The 14,661-nt window shown below is 38.0% G+C and overlaps 1 protein-coding gene across 2 annotated transcripts in view; it reads right to left on the reverse strand.

Annotated features, from left to right (window-relative positions):
* Positions 1 to 14,661, reverse strand: part of LOC118267900 (amyloid beta A4 precursor protein-binding family B member 1-interacting protein) — a 59,461-nt gene that overhangs the window by 22,202 nt on the left and 22,598 nt on the right. The window contains exon 2 of one of the 2 annotated variants that reach the window (XM_035582254.2): positions 10,284 to 10,330. The gene's annotated coding sequence lies outside the window, so the exon portion shown is untranslated. Of the gene's footprint in view, positions 1 to 10,279; positions 10,331 to 14,661 lie in introns of both variants that reach the window. The other variant, XM_035582377.2, reaches the window with a different exon arrangement.

A 14,661-nucleotide genomic window follows, 5' to 3' on the forward strand; every position in this document is an offset into this window, starting at 1 on the left:
TATACAAAAGGTATGATGACCAATTTAATACTTTACACATAGGTACTGCTACGTTCTTACGCGTTCTATAATAATAAGTTTGTATCGTTTTATGTTGCTAGTACTTAGATGTCTTTTAAAATAGCCTGTTCTGTAGTTCAACATTCTTGTATCTGTATGGTTGCTCTTCTCTTTGGTAACATTTGAAACAGATGAGTTAAGGTTTTTATTCCGAGGGCTGTAGGTAAAATTAGTTAACAATCGTGATGCGATAGAGCGAGTGGGTACATGCTGTACAAATCTGGGCTAACAGTGCGTATGCATCCAAACACTTTTTCCAATAAAAATGTGTTCAGATCGTAAACTGGCCACGGTTTGCCCGTAAACTGCACGAATGTAAACACTAAATAGCGCGCATGGCTGCATACCTCGTTATGCGCGCGCGCAATTCCGTTTTAATGTTTCCAAAATAGTTTTGTGCGCTGGTTTCCTTACCAAAAAGGTATAGGTAGTGTAACTGACATAAAGAATGCTCTTTCTTGCTGAAACTTGAAACATTCTATTCACGCATATCATGATAATACATCATGATATGCGTGAATAGAATGAAATTTTTCATGAATTCCATACTTTCCTGTGCAGTGCAAACAGTTCCTATTCATCCAGAGGTTGCTAAGAAGAGATTGGAGATGGAAATTAGTATTTTCCGACTAGCATACTGATATATAGTATACGGCATTCGTAAAAATAACACTGGTAGGTACCTAGCTCACGCCAACTCAGGTAAACATAAGAGGTTCATGACGTGTACTTGCGGTGCTCGCCGTGCCCAAATATAGAGCAAATTCCAGCCTGTTGAGGCGACTATTAACATCACCTCCCCCCTCTGGGCCGTGCGGACTCGAGCCCGGCCCGCATCAAACGCTGCGGCGCCGCTGTGCCGCTGTGCCGTCAACACACGGACGTTGCCCCGCACATACTTTCAGCGCGTATGTGCACACAATCATTATATTGTTACAAAGATTTATGCGACTGCACGCCTCGACCAGGGGAGAGTCCTAGCCACTTCTTAGCCCAATAGCTATCTAGCTCTGTTTTCACTATTAGATTTCCAGAATTGCGTCACTCGCTGATAACGATTTCGGCTTTATTGACTTCACAGACGCTGAATATTTAACGGGTTAAAGGCGTGTAGTTGTTAGTGGATATTTACTATGCCCACTTTTTATTTGAATGTAACAAGCGGTTCAGAAGACATTAACAGGTACACAATGGGCCAGTGTTCGCACTTCGTAGGCAATATTATGTTCGTACGAAAGCTTCTAGCTACGTTTGCGCTCCAACCGCGTGACATTGCATATTTTAGACACTTGAGAACCGCCTCCCCGGTAATGCATTCGGCTTGCACGTATGTAACGTACGCCTACTTGGACGTGGAACACTGATTTTGCGCAAACCGAAGCCAGGGTAAGGGCTTACGAGTTTGAGAAGTTTTGGAGGAGCGCCACCAAGTCAAGTGTCGAACGCTCGTGTCTCGAAACGATAATGTGCTAGTCTAACTTTCTCTGTAATTTAATGTGTCAGCGCCGTTTTCACCCAACCTCTAGTTAAAGGATAGTAATGCTATATATTAGTATTCTAGCACTTGTCTGTATTTGGAGCTGGGTATATATCTACGTGTCTACCTACATACCTATATACTACATTATTTGGTTTCAAAATACATTTTACAATTTGCCTTTTCATAAATGAAATGCAACCACAGCCTTGGAAATGCGGGTGAGGAGCTTATCGTATTTCGACACAATAGCAGTCTACGCCAAATTTCACTGTAAACCGAAAAACACGAACTGTGTGGCTGTGCTATTGTTATTATTTAAAGCTTCAAACATTTCTGTGTTTGGAAGCAAACATTAAAATCGCTACACCTTGCTAAGGAGCAGACAAATGTGAAATATTTTAGTAAGTTGGTCCGGTGTATGGAGTAGGTATTCGGTTGGCTGTCCGGTGTCCCTCGATATAATGAGGTTACTCACAATACGAACTTCAGTTTTATTATTTTTATGTATTGCGTATCTCCACCTGGCCTTAATGCGTCTTGTTATTGTATGTATTAAAAGAGACGTGTACCATATTGTGGCTTTGCCGTGTGTTAAATACAAAGAAATTCATAACGCTGGGAGAGCGGAGTCTTAATTAAAATGAATTCCTGTGAGGAGCGAGTAGCGGCGTAACGAGCCATTTGTGGCTATTAGCAGATAACAATTGGAACGAACACGCGAGTGCAAGTAAGTGTACAGGAGATCAGGAAGCCATTTATTGACGTTTAAGAAAGAAATTCATTGTTTTAAGGAGGTAGCGGCCGCGATTCCATAATACTTGCCGTGAGTATCGTTAGAGGTAGGGCGTCTATAGAAATTGGCGATGTCAGTATTTCCGTCACGTGTTCGGATATTAAGATGTTCCGCTGTTATTTCCTGCTCCGACGTTCCAGAAATGCGGCAATCTGTCGTTCAGTATCGGCGTGTCTATTTCCGTATGCGGTCCAGAGTCGCTTAGTGCGAGGGTACCTGGGCGTGACGTCAGCAGCCTGTTTGTTCACAGTTCGCCACAGAGCACAGTTCATGCATGTGATACCTCTCACGTATAGCACCTAGCGTTGCACCCAGAAATTAACATTAACGAGCCGCGCTAAACGGTGAGCAAACATGTGTAATAATTTACCTTAAACGGATTTCAATGAGGACGTGCATGTGTAAACATACTTCTAAGTTTGGTCTGGAATATTATGAAGGGGAAAGTTTGTACCTATGGTTGTTCTTGTTATCGCTTCACACAAGTATGGAACGGAGAGCACACATGGGTAGCATATTTTCAAGCCAAAAATCATGCAAGTGTTATAATAATCAATACAGTTTATAAATTGCTAATGTTATAATTGTACCCATATTTCTACCGGCCACTACATGTTTTATAATAGCATGTACAAATCCTATTTATATACTAACTTGAAATTTCCTCGAAGCCGAAAAGAAAAAGGAAATCGAACCATTAAATGACAGTATTTAATAGAAATTTTAAATGAACAAAAATTGTTGGCAATGTCGCCTTTCGAAACGCCTTTTGTAGATAATTGCTGTCATGGGAAAACGTTCATCAACAAAATAACAAATAATTCAATGAAATTAAACTACATAATTGCTTTCCAGTCGATAGACAGTCGACTTTCAGTTAAGTATAAGCTAGGAAAGACGTCCAGGGACCAGCCCTAATTGCAAAATAATACAGTTGGTCCATCACGTGTGCCTACACTCACGTACACTATTGTCCGTTATATACCTTATCAGTATAAGAACTAGGTCCTAAGTTGTACCGCAAGCCACGAGGGCGAGCAACAAATTATTGATAACGTTATGAACAACCCCTTCTGTGTGTTGAGTGCAAGCCGCTTACAGAATAACGACATTTTGTTATTACGGACAATTTCCCCTGAAATAACATTTTTAAGCCTTGTTGCTCGCGTTCGGAATTAAAACTTAACTAGCTTATGGCATCGACGTACCTACAACCACGTGAATCATGAGTAAATTGAATCAGGATGGTAGATAAAAGAAATGCAATATTACGTGCATTTCAGAGCTTCACTTTAAGTGAAATATTCACCTTCCAAAATATATACGTTTATTAAATTACCGAGATTAATATTTCAGTCCGTTGCAACTCAATTTATCGATGGTGGTGCTTCGCCAGCGATATCACTCATTTACATCGAAATAAAAGTTACTCATGCGGAAATTAGTAAAGCAAAAAGCAAAATGTATATCGGATTCCGCTCGAAAACTCTCAAATTTAATTAACGATAAAAAGGTCGCGCTGTCACTTGTATGACTGCATTTTACTCTTTTCAGAGGCAAATTGGAGTGCAGTAAAATAATAAAAACAATATGCGACGGACGATTGACCGGAGCCAAATTTTAACGAGTACGGGAGATATCAGTTTGTATGGATTGTAGGTATGCAGTGCACTATCGGTACTGTACAGTCGTGTGAAGCCAACGCTACGTTTTTGATGTTTTAATATGTAGGTATATATTTATTAATTTTTTATTTTGTAATGCTTTTATACATAAATTATTATGTACTATGTAGTTACACTACAACTACTTATAATTGGCAGTCACGTATGTAATTATAATTCGGCTATTGTCTGTCAACTGCCACGGGTTCTAAGTTTCACGAATAATATCATCAGGTACAAATAAGGTATACACGAAGTTTGTCTAACTGCCGGACCATCACGAAATCTATACTTATATGCATATACCTACCAGCTCGTACGAATAACAATACAATAGCCCACACACATTGTAATTTCATTAGCAATTATAATAAAAATAATAGTAGTGATAACATTTACAATAATATATAATTGTATATTGAGCAATTAATAAAAACCTTATACATAATATTAGTGGTCGGTGCATGTGAGTGTCGGTGGCAGCGAAACGTGGGGTGGCAGGCGGCAGAGGGAGCAGCGAGGGGTATCGATCGAACCCGGACCACTGCACCACCTGCCACTGCAACTTGGAAAATTCGCTTTTCTCACAATACTGCTCGGACACTATCGATATCGCCTACGCGCCACACTCAGTCTCTTTCTGGGATTACTACGCAATCTAGACCGACCCCCTGCCCCCACTATTGTCTCATTTTTCCATTCAATTATCTCCAGCAACATGATAGGATTCTGGATCGAGATTGGACTCTTTATGTAATTACAAATCTCTTGTATTTTTACGAGTAGATTATTGTAATTAGAAAAGTATTTATGTGAATATTCAAACAGTTGTCTATAAATATAACAATGAATAATGTTTACGTTAACCTGAGTCATATTTGCATAAATGATTTATGCGTGTTCATCCAAGTGTTTGTTTACATCTCAACAAGCAAAGTGAAATAAACGAGTTAGTGTCATGCGTGGGCGACATACTGCCAACTTGCAGTGAACCGCATCATGATTGCGATCTTTTACAAACACGTTTTTGCTTTACGAGTCTGCCTTTTGATTTGCCCACAAACAGTATCAGCCTCCCCGCACTCACAGTTACGCGAGCACAGTAAACGTGAACATTCGTACGGAGATAATTTACGCGCATTTGATGAAAGGAAACGCTTCGCATTCCCGACTATGACACGTAGTTAAATAAAAGTAAAAACTCATAGGGCTAACAAACGTCGTGCCATGCACTACATGGTACATGAACTGCATTTCAATAACCATGACATATCTCTGTACCTAACCTACATATATTATACTGTAAAACATTAACGTACTGTATTAATCATGCGAAAACTGAGCAATTATTTATTGCAGGTACTTAGTGCGTACTATGTGCTTACATACGATTGCAATCAAATTACACGTTTAATCCTTGAATGGTGGGTGTTGTCAATCGAGCGTGTTTGATACAATATAGTGCTGCGGGAATATGATTAAGCTGCCCCATCTAATGCCGGGTCGTGCGGTGAGACCGACACCTGACCTATAGATAGACCAATTAGACAGGACAAAGGAGGAATGCGTATGGTGGTCGCTACGCTTAATACGGTATAGACTTTAGGTAATGGATTATAAACACAAAAGGCTTCAGCAGACGCTGGACACAAGGCAAATCGAGCTGAAGTGGATTCACACCTCATAATTGAATGCTGTTTCTCTATAGATTTATAGTTGGTAGAAGTGTTATCTATAATTTTACTTTGCCCACGATACGTAGGTATCATGTATCTCGTCTCGATTTGTATTAAGTATCTATCGACAAGGTTTTGGGCTTTGAATCAAATTTTATGCTCATTTCTGTGTTATTTCATATAACATTGTATGAATGTTAAATCAAACTAGCTTATTTCGTGTGAAGACTTTGTGGGGTGAGAACTTTTAGAAAAATATTTATTGAGTGAAATAAATACTTATGTGCCTAAATATTAAAGACACACCTTTTGTTATATTCATACATTATTTCCATTAATCATCGCGGATTTATCCAAACACTGTTCTATTTATGATTGAAACGTCTACTATTCGAGTTACTTCAAATATAGTTATCACGGGTTCGGATGCAACGTGCACAAAAGTTTATCTGCAAATAGTCCCGACGCTGACACTTTGACGGTTTCAATTTCCATCTAATTTATTAGCCACGTCTTGCCGAGATTATGCAGGGTATTTTAAGACCTGAAAATGTTTTTACGAGGGGAAAAATCAATCGTTACTTTGAACCGTCTCCGTAAACTCCGGCTTCGTCTGCCTCACTACTTTCCTATTTGCTCATTTTTTCCTGTAAGGCTTCTTATTACCGTGAGATGAAACTCAAGTCTTTACGTAACATTTTAAGATTGAAAAAGCTTCTTTTCATAAAGTCTAAGATTCTTAGGATGAAGTCTGTCGTCTTTGCACAAAACATAAAAGCACTTTCGGGGAGACTAAGCTCCGCTGCTTATGCAGTCAGACAAATTAGGCAGCTAACGGATGTAAATACAGCAAGGCTTGTTTATTTTAGCTATTTCCACAGCATAATGTCTTACGGCATTTTGCTGTGGGGTCGGGCCGCGGATGTAGAATCAATTTTTATTTTGCAAAAGCGAGCTATTCGAGCAATATATAACTTGCCCCGTCGTGAATCTTTGAGAGAACTTTTTAAAACTATAAATATTCTTACAGTGCCTTCTCAATTCATTTACGAAAATATTATGTACGTAAGAAAAAATCAACAATTGTTTGAAAAAAGAAGCGACAGACACAATTTTAATACGAGAGGTAAAAATAAGTTGGCTATACCGCAATTCCGATTGTCCAAAGTGCAGAAATCCTTCATGGGTTTTTGTGTTAAATGTTATAATAAACTGCCAACTACCATACTGAATCTGAACGAGAAAAAATTTAAATCTTGTATAAAGCGTGAACTGTGTAAACAGGCATATTATAAACTGTCAGATTATATTGAGGATAAAAATGCGTGGCAGCATGTTGGTCCGGCTCCACTGGACACTCGCTCACACTAGACAATGCTCAAATACGATCACTAGTTACACGTTAACTTAAAGTATTAATTTATTCCAATGCAGTCTAGGGATCCTGTGGCATCAAGCAGATATTTTTTTTTATGTGAAAGATTAAATTATATATTATTATTATTTGTATAGAAGCATTATTTCAAAATTGTAAGTGTACATATGTGGGCACTATGTTTGAAATAACCCGCTATTTTATTTTCTTTACAAATTGGTTTTATTGTCCCGTTAGTTTTGACGTATTGTAGTTACATTGTTCCTACATATATATATACAATAGATAAATAGTGTATCAGAGAAATTGTAAAAAACTTCTTTTTTAAAAGAGTAACGATGGAGTTTCTTGCTCGTTCTTCTCCATTCGAAGCTACACTTTGGAACGAGCGCCTAGCTTCACTGACAGACAGACTGACGGACAATTCAATTTGACGTTTCAAAAGTGCCTTATTTAGGATTAATTGAAATAAATGCTTTGACTTTGACTTTGACTTTGTGCACAATAAGCCTTTTTTAACATGTAGTGACAGGAATATTCTTGTAGGAGAGAGATAGACCTTAGGTATAGGAAAAGGCGCCATTACGACGACAAATTATACATTATAAAAATGTCATTAATTACTCACTTAGGTAGTTTTTATTTTAAAACGTGTCGAGGGAATTCACAATGTGATTTTACGTTTATTATTCACGTGGCAACAACGAGGTGGAGGGTGATGGTCGCAGGAGAAGGAGCGCGGTGCGAGGAGGTGGCGGCCAAGACCTTCAACTGGCGGTGCTATTGACCTGCAAATGGATTTTGTAACGTCATGTGAACGTAATCCACGTTTTGGCGTGTACTCACACCAATGCACAATTATTTCCTATCCATAGCGAGTATTACACTTCGGTACATTCTAGTCGCCCGCCAGCAAGGGTATCTGCGCATATTGTTCAATTGGTTTATCCTGGTCAGCTGGCTATTAAGTGAATTCACATCCTGCGTCACAGAGCAAATCTTGCCAATTGAATGTTATATAACAATCGCTAAAGAGAATCGAGGTCAAATAAGTGGCATCAATTTGTTGCAAGTGCGTCGCGGTGGGAACCAGGAGCTGTGCGGCGGCTGGCTGCTACCGCTTGTTCTCCCACCGGAGCTGGGAGCGGCGACAAACACTATGTAAGACAGGACGATGGTGCAAATTTGGTGGCATCGCATCGTTCCTTCCGGCAATGCGCACAAGGTCTGGGTTGATCGGGTCGACGTCCTGCGCCCCGCGCCGTGGCCGCCACCCCCGCCCCGCCAGCTGTCTCCGCCCGGTTATATTTAGACCGGATGGCGGAGTTCTCACTGAAACAGATTCTCCCTTCTGTTTGCATAACGCATCAAATCGTACGACGGACTGACTCTTTTATTGCAAGACAATGATGGCCACCAAGTGCGACTTCTCGATTCTGCTTGATTTGTTTGCATATTATTATTAGTCAAAATTAAAGTCGATTGTTGTATCAACATTGTATTCATAGAATATGAATAGTGCTTTCCAAACCACTAAATTGGGAATTGTCGACCTCCAGTGAGTAGGGTCCGGGATTCACGACTGTCAAGGTACAATGTAACACATATGGGCATGGACGTAAAGTTTACTAACTTAGTAAATCAAATGGACGATCGATCCCAAAAAGGGCAATGTACCGTTAGCCGACTAATGCAGTGAGATGCAAACGGCTGTTGCGCTTGCACAGTTAAGCACACAACGACGCATGACATATCGGCGCGATACTCATCACTAATACCAAGCATTATAGAAAGTAAATATGGCTGACAGTAATGACTATGTTAATTTCGGCACTCATGCGCGTTAGTCGGCCTAAACGATACTTGAAAAAACAAAACCGAGAGCAAACAGATCCACATGACGAAATAGTGTCTTGTTGTATATGCAGGAAGATTTACTTTGTTAGAGGCTGCTGCGTTACTTTTAACGTTAAACTATATTATTTTTATTCATGGTAGAGAATGTTGTTTAGTCCAGTAGAGGTAATTATTGTCAAGGAGAATTTATGTATTCATAGCTTTATTATAAGGCCTGTTGACATCATAGACGTATTATGTTTATTACGCTGTCAAGATGCCGCTGGACATAATGACCATCTAACATGTCCACAAGATTTGCGCTACATGCTACACGTTGGTATCCGATTTCTAATAAGTCGAACTATTATTATAAAACGCATGAGCGCTTTCTAAAAGATAATTATGATATTTTTTTGCTAATAGGGATAACGAAATGGTTTAAGGGTACGAAAAGGATTATTACGCATGCATTTAGTCTACTTATTCATTTCCTAAATAAAATATTTTAACATAAATATGAAGGATTAAAGTTTATGAGTGAGGGTTGGCTACGTCATTGCTCATTACTTTCACGTAGATAAATTTTGTACAAACAAGTGACAAGGAAAAACACTTACCTACTTATTGAAAACATAAAAATCCATTACATTATTGTAAATTCACACAATTCGTATCCAGCATGTGGCATTTATTTGAAAAATCAAAATCTTAGAGCAGGAATTGGTACCGACTACGGATAGAGTTATTTTCCATATTGTGATTCATTCGCGTCATTCGCTCTATAGTTCGATACTGACGCGAAAAATAAAGGGCGTTGAATAAACTGTGCGAGCAAAACGACGGCGTCGGAGCACAAACAGATTGTAAACAAAAAATGTCGATGTATTTTGACCAAAGCTAAATGTTATCACACTTCACAGTTATCCTTTCAGGGGAGGCTTTTAGAGTTTCTGTCCCCCACCGAAGCGTACGTCTCGTTACACCCAAATGGCTTCGTATACATTTCAGATTCCCACTGCACACACAAGCTCGTGTCCTAATTGGACTTACAAATACCTTTAATGTGTGATTAACTGGACTTTCTCGTGCTTATTTCTGAATCCTAATTGACTACTGCTGTTATTCGAGAACACGTGGACGGCAAAATCTTGAATGCGCTGGCTGGCATCTGTATTTATTACGTTTTAATTTACCTTTTGGGTCAACTTGTACTGTTGCCGTAATTACACACCTGCCACCTACCTCAATTTCAAGAAGTTATTGAGCTAAAGGAATATATTAAAAACCTCAGTTACCTAATTACGTAATTTATAAAACGAATTTTTTTGCTTCGTAGCAAAAGTTATATTAAAAGACATAAATGAAAAAATAGAAACAAATAATAGTATTTACTTACCCGCTTTTATTGGTCTATCGCAGCTGCATTTTCAAATTACGCAGTATCTGTAACAAAACAAAAATACATTCCGTTAATACTTTAAAAGCCCGACACTAACAAGCGCATTGGATTAGGAAAACCTTTTACGACTAGTGTAAAAACTATCAACAGTTAGCCCGTAGTTTGCCACAGACGGAAAACAACGGAGGCTTTGTGCTTTCAGCGAGTAAAAAGTTATTAAATGGTTTTCAAAAGGACTACAAAGCTTCAATTGTAGTGATGGTTATACCTTCTAAAGCAGAAAAAAGGCAACGTGGGAACAGAAAGTGAGCCCACTGGCTTAGCTTAGTCTAAAATGAATAAAAACACGCTTGTGCTCCGTGTCATGGCAAAACAAGCGGACAACACCATAAGGGGAACTCGAATAAACATCCACAACCTCAGACCAGTTTTTGATCTAGTGCAAGAAACGTCAAAGTTGACCGCAATTTTTAACTGCATATTTACTTAAATACATTATAATTGTTGAAATGTTTTATTTTGCCATTGATTTGATTCGGATATTTTCTGTAATAACAGTATGGATAATGAATAAATCATTTTTACATTTATGTCAAGTACTACGGATGACACTTTAATTAGATATTTTTCCTCCAGTTAGGTATATTTACAAAGTAATGAAAATAGGAAACAAAAAAGACGTATTTTATAGCTGATTCAATTAAGGGAAAGCGGTTAATCAAAGTGACCGTGATATGATATTCTTATTAATGTAACTAGAATTAAAACAATTTCACTTTGAAATACAAATCACTGTTTTATATTCCGTGAAAAGAGGGATACACTAAGTATAGATGATGGGAGGTGTATAGGTATAATACATAGGTAGTGTAAGTACGTCTGTGCGTACTGGTTAAAACAAAAGGCTGTGCTATTGAATAGGTCTGTGTTCTCCGAAACTCTCGTATCCTTTTGACAAGCAACAAAGCATGTTATGATTAGTTTTCTGTCAAACTGCAGATGGATATTCCGTACATCTCGAACCGGTAGCGAATGTATAGGGAAGCCGGCGTTTACCTGCCTTTGACAGCTTGTCTGTTTCAACGGTTGATTGTTCTCTAGCGCGTCTGGCTCTGTGCCCCGGAACATACATCGGATGAGTGAAACAAGCAGTAAAGAGAGGGTTTATAAATTAATTTCCGATTCAATTTTCTTCAGTGTGTGCTCTACTACTGATATTGACAACTCACTCCTTATTTCTCGATATTATAATGGTCTCATGGTGAAAAATACAGATAACCGCCGCATTCAGAGTAATTTAATAGTTACTTAAAACCAGTCCTTAGCAATAAGTTTTCGATACAAAATCGTTACTAAGGAATAGTTTAAGTAATCTTAAAATTTCTCGGAGTGTGGCAGTTAATGTCGCAAAAGTAAATATTTATTCTAAAGCTGAGAAAACACACATAAAGGAGACCTGGCCGTAACTAACTAACAAAATAAGTGTCGGATAGAAGATAGTACTATAATACTGCAATATTATCTCATTGAATAAATCCATTCTTGCGCGGCAAACGCAAACAAGACTCTCATAAAACTTAAAAAATCCAACAAAATGTTTAAATCCTATGCTATCGTCCGCGCCAGGATAAGTACTTGTGATAATAAAATTGCGACAGAGATAAATGTTATTGTGTGGTTATTCTGAAGGTCGAAAAACAGTGCAGGATCCGTTTACTAAACTATCATTTGATATGGATGTCCGCTTCAGTACAATAAGAGATAAAATGTACTACAGCTTAGGATTACTGTTTTTATTCTTCATAATCAGGACTTGTCTATTAGAGCTGCCTTGCCGGTTACAATAGATTCGAGGTCATTTTGCTCGACGGAAATGCCAGGCCTACACAACCTGTGCCCGCGTATATGTAAATTTGTGCATAAATTCACTACCTACTGAAACTGCCAAATTATGCCACAGTATACGCACGAGGTTTAGACAACAATTACGTATGTTCCTTGTCTAAAACCAGAATTGAGACAGAATATTATATCCTTCTCTAAACATAGTGCAAATTAATTTTAGGATAGTGTTTTTTTGACTCTGTTGTGAACGGTTTATAGGTAAATGCAGAACTAAACTGATTCGTTCCTTGTTGAATTGAAGGTGGGATTCGGCCATACAATTTAATGAAATGATGAAATCATTGCTTTAAGACAATACTTTACTATTATGAGAACACTGCCTTAAAATTGTTGTAACTATGCTAAGTATAATAAAACGGTAACCACGTTTACAGAAAGCAGTAAAAAGAAATGTTGTGGGTTTCCAAATATGAGTGAGTGCGCCCACAGTATTAACAAATTGTGTTACGTTAACGACATTCGTGAGCGTGGGTCGTTAGTGAGAGATATCAGACAATAGAGCTGGTGTGTCATGGACGCTGAGGACACTTCCACAGACCTCACGAGCCACGCCAACGAACTCCTTACCTACGTATAAATACTACACCAATGACCTACTTAAACGTTCAGTCTAAAAAGTTCAGAAACGTGAGGATTTTATCAATACCTCTTAAATATTTATTTCGACGTTTTAAATATTCAGTGCGACGATTTGATTCCCGGTTTTGGGACATTAAAATATACGTTTTTTTTTAGTTTCGACGTAAAACTGTGTTCACGGAATAAAAGTTTACCTGACCAGCGCATACGTGTATGTACGGACGTGAGTGATGTGTCTATGTGTCATGTAGGTACATTGCTAGTAAATATCTGATAATCGGAATGGAAGTCAGTTAATCGAAAGTAGATACTATTTTGTGTAGTAATTAATAACTCGCCTGTGCTCACATCAGATGGTAAAGTTATCGCAGTTGAACAGTCGCGAAACTTCGTCATCGATATTGGCAACGTGGATTACACACCGTTGAGTTTAATCCAATATGTAATGCTCAGGGTGCCTTTTCAACCGTACACACCAACTTTGTATGTAGTGATACGTTCGATTGCGGTTGAAATCCCACACGTGGTTGTATAAAATCCTTTTCAAAATGTTTCATTTATAGTTTTAAAGACTTTAAAGTTAGTGGTTTATTTCTATTTCATTATTAGATACGCATTCTTATATAACATGTATCATTTCTGGAAAGAATTGGAAGAAGGCCTCGAATAAACTAGTTAAAACTAGAGTAACTTGTTTAGAAAAATAACAATAAGTCATTCCGCTTACATCTAACTTAACCGAGTTTAGTTAGAAAACGGAGTTGTCCCACCACTTAAGCAGCGACTCTAAGAAATGCTTCGCTACTGTTTACCGAACCTATCAGGAATCAGGGCAGTCTATCTTCATGTGCTCGATAGGTGATAGGCAGCGGTGTTATCGGGTATCGACACCTCGGTCGCTACGTAGGAGTCTTACAACATAGCCATAAGCGACAGATAGTTTAGGCACTATGTTTTATTTACTTCGTAATCGAGAAATGCGTAGGTTATCTACATATTTCCGCCCACAATTTACGAAATGCGCTGTCTGTTTTTGAAATAAGACCAACCAAGTAAAGAACTGCTTTAAAGATAAATTACACTTGGAAATTAATATTCATAACGGTCTGATTACTTGTTTGCTGTTAGTAATGGATTCGTGGTAGTGATAAGAATATTATCTTAGGGTCAGTTAGTAGCTACACACCGATAAATATACAGTGCTCGCTTAAATTGAATATAAAAACTTGTACACAGGAAGACACATCTAGATTTTAGTAACATACTAAGTATAGTCGTGGCAGAAAACGTGCAAATTCAAAACTGGGTCAAGTTAACTACAATAAGGATGTGAACGAGATCCACATAAACATCTGTCAAAAAACCTTCAAGAATTATTTGCGTAAACAAAATGTGCAAAGCATACAGTACAACGACCCACTTATTACTTAGTAACTTTAGTCAATTACAACGAACTGTTTCATGAAAACTTAGTATTTTGCGATAAGGGATTACGTAATATAATCGCATGTTACATCGTATTATGCGCGCGGTATAACGTGCAACATAAATTCTGATCACACCTTTATTTGCATTATACTAGCCGGGACCACTCATACTCGTATACCGTAACCGATAAGGACAGTTCTGTACTTCATAAGAAAAACTGGAATTTTATTTTCGTTTGAATACAAAAGTTTGTTATGAGTCTTGGTTGCCATAGTACCTAAATAAAAGTTAGTGATATTACATGTTGTACGTATAATTAGGTACTCTCAAAAATTTATTAAGGTATGTCGGTAGAAAAACAAACTTTAAGTTCCTTCCTTTAAGTAAGATAATTATTCTGTTATTTAATTCTATTCTAATTAATGTACCTAAATATACTGGATAACACAATATGACGGTTAAA

This window comes from Spodoptera frugiperda, chromosome 25, assembly GCF_023101765.2.
Source record: "Spodoptera frugiperda isolate SF20-4 chromosome 25, AGI-APGP_CSIRO_Sfru_2.0, whole genome shotgun sequence".
In the NCBI taxonomy this organism is placed as follows: Eukaryota; Metazoa; Arthropoda; class Insecta; order Lepidoptera; family Noctuidae; genus Spodoptera; species Spodoptera frugiperda.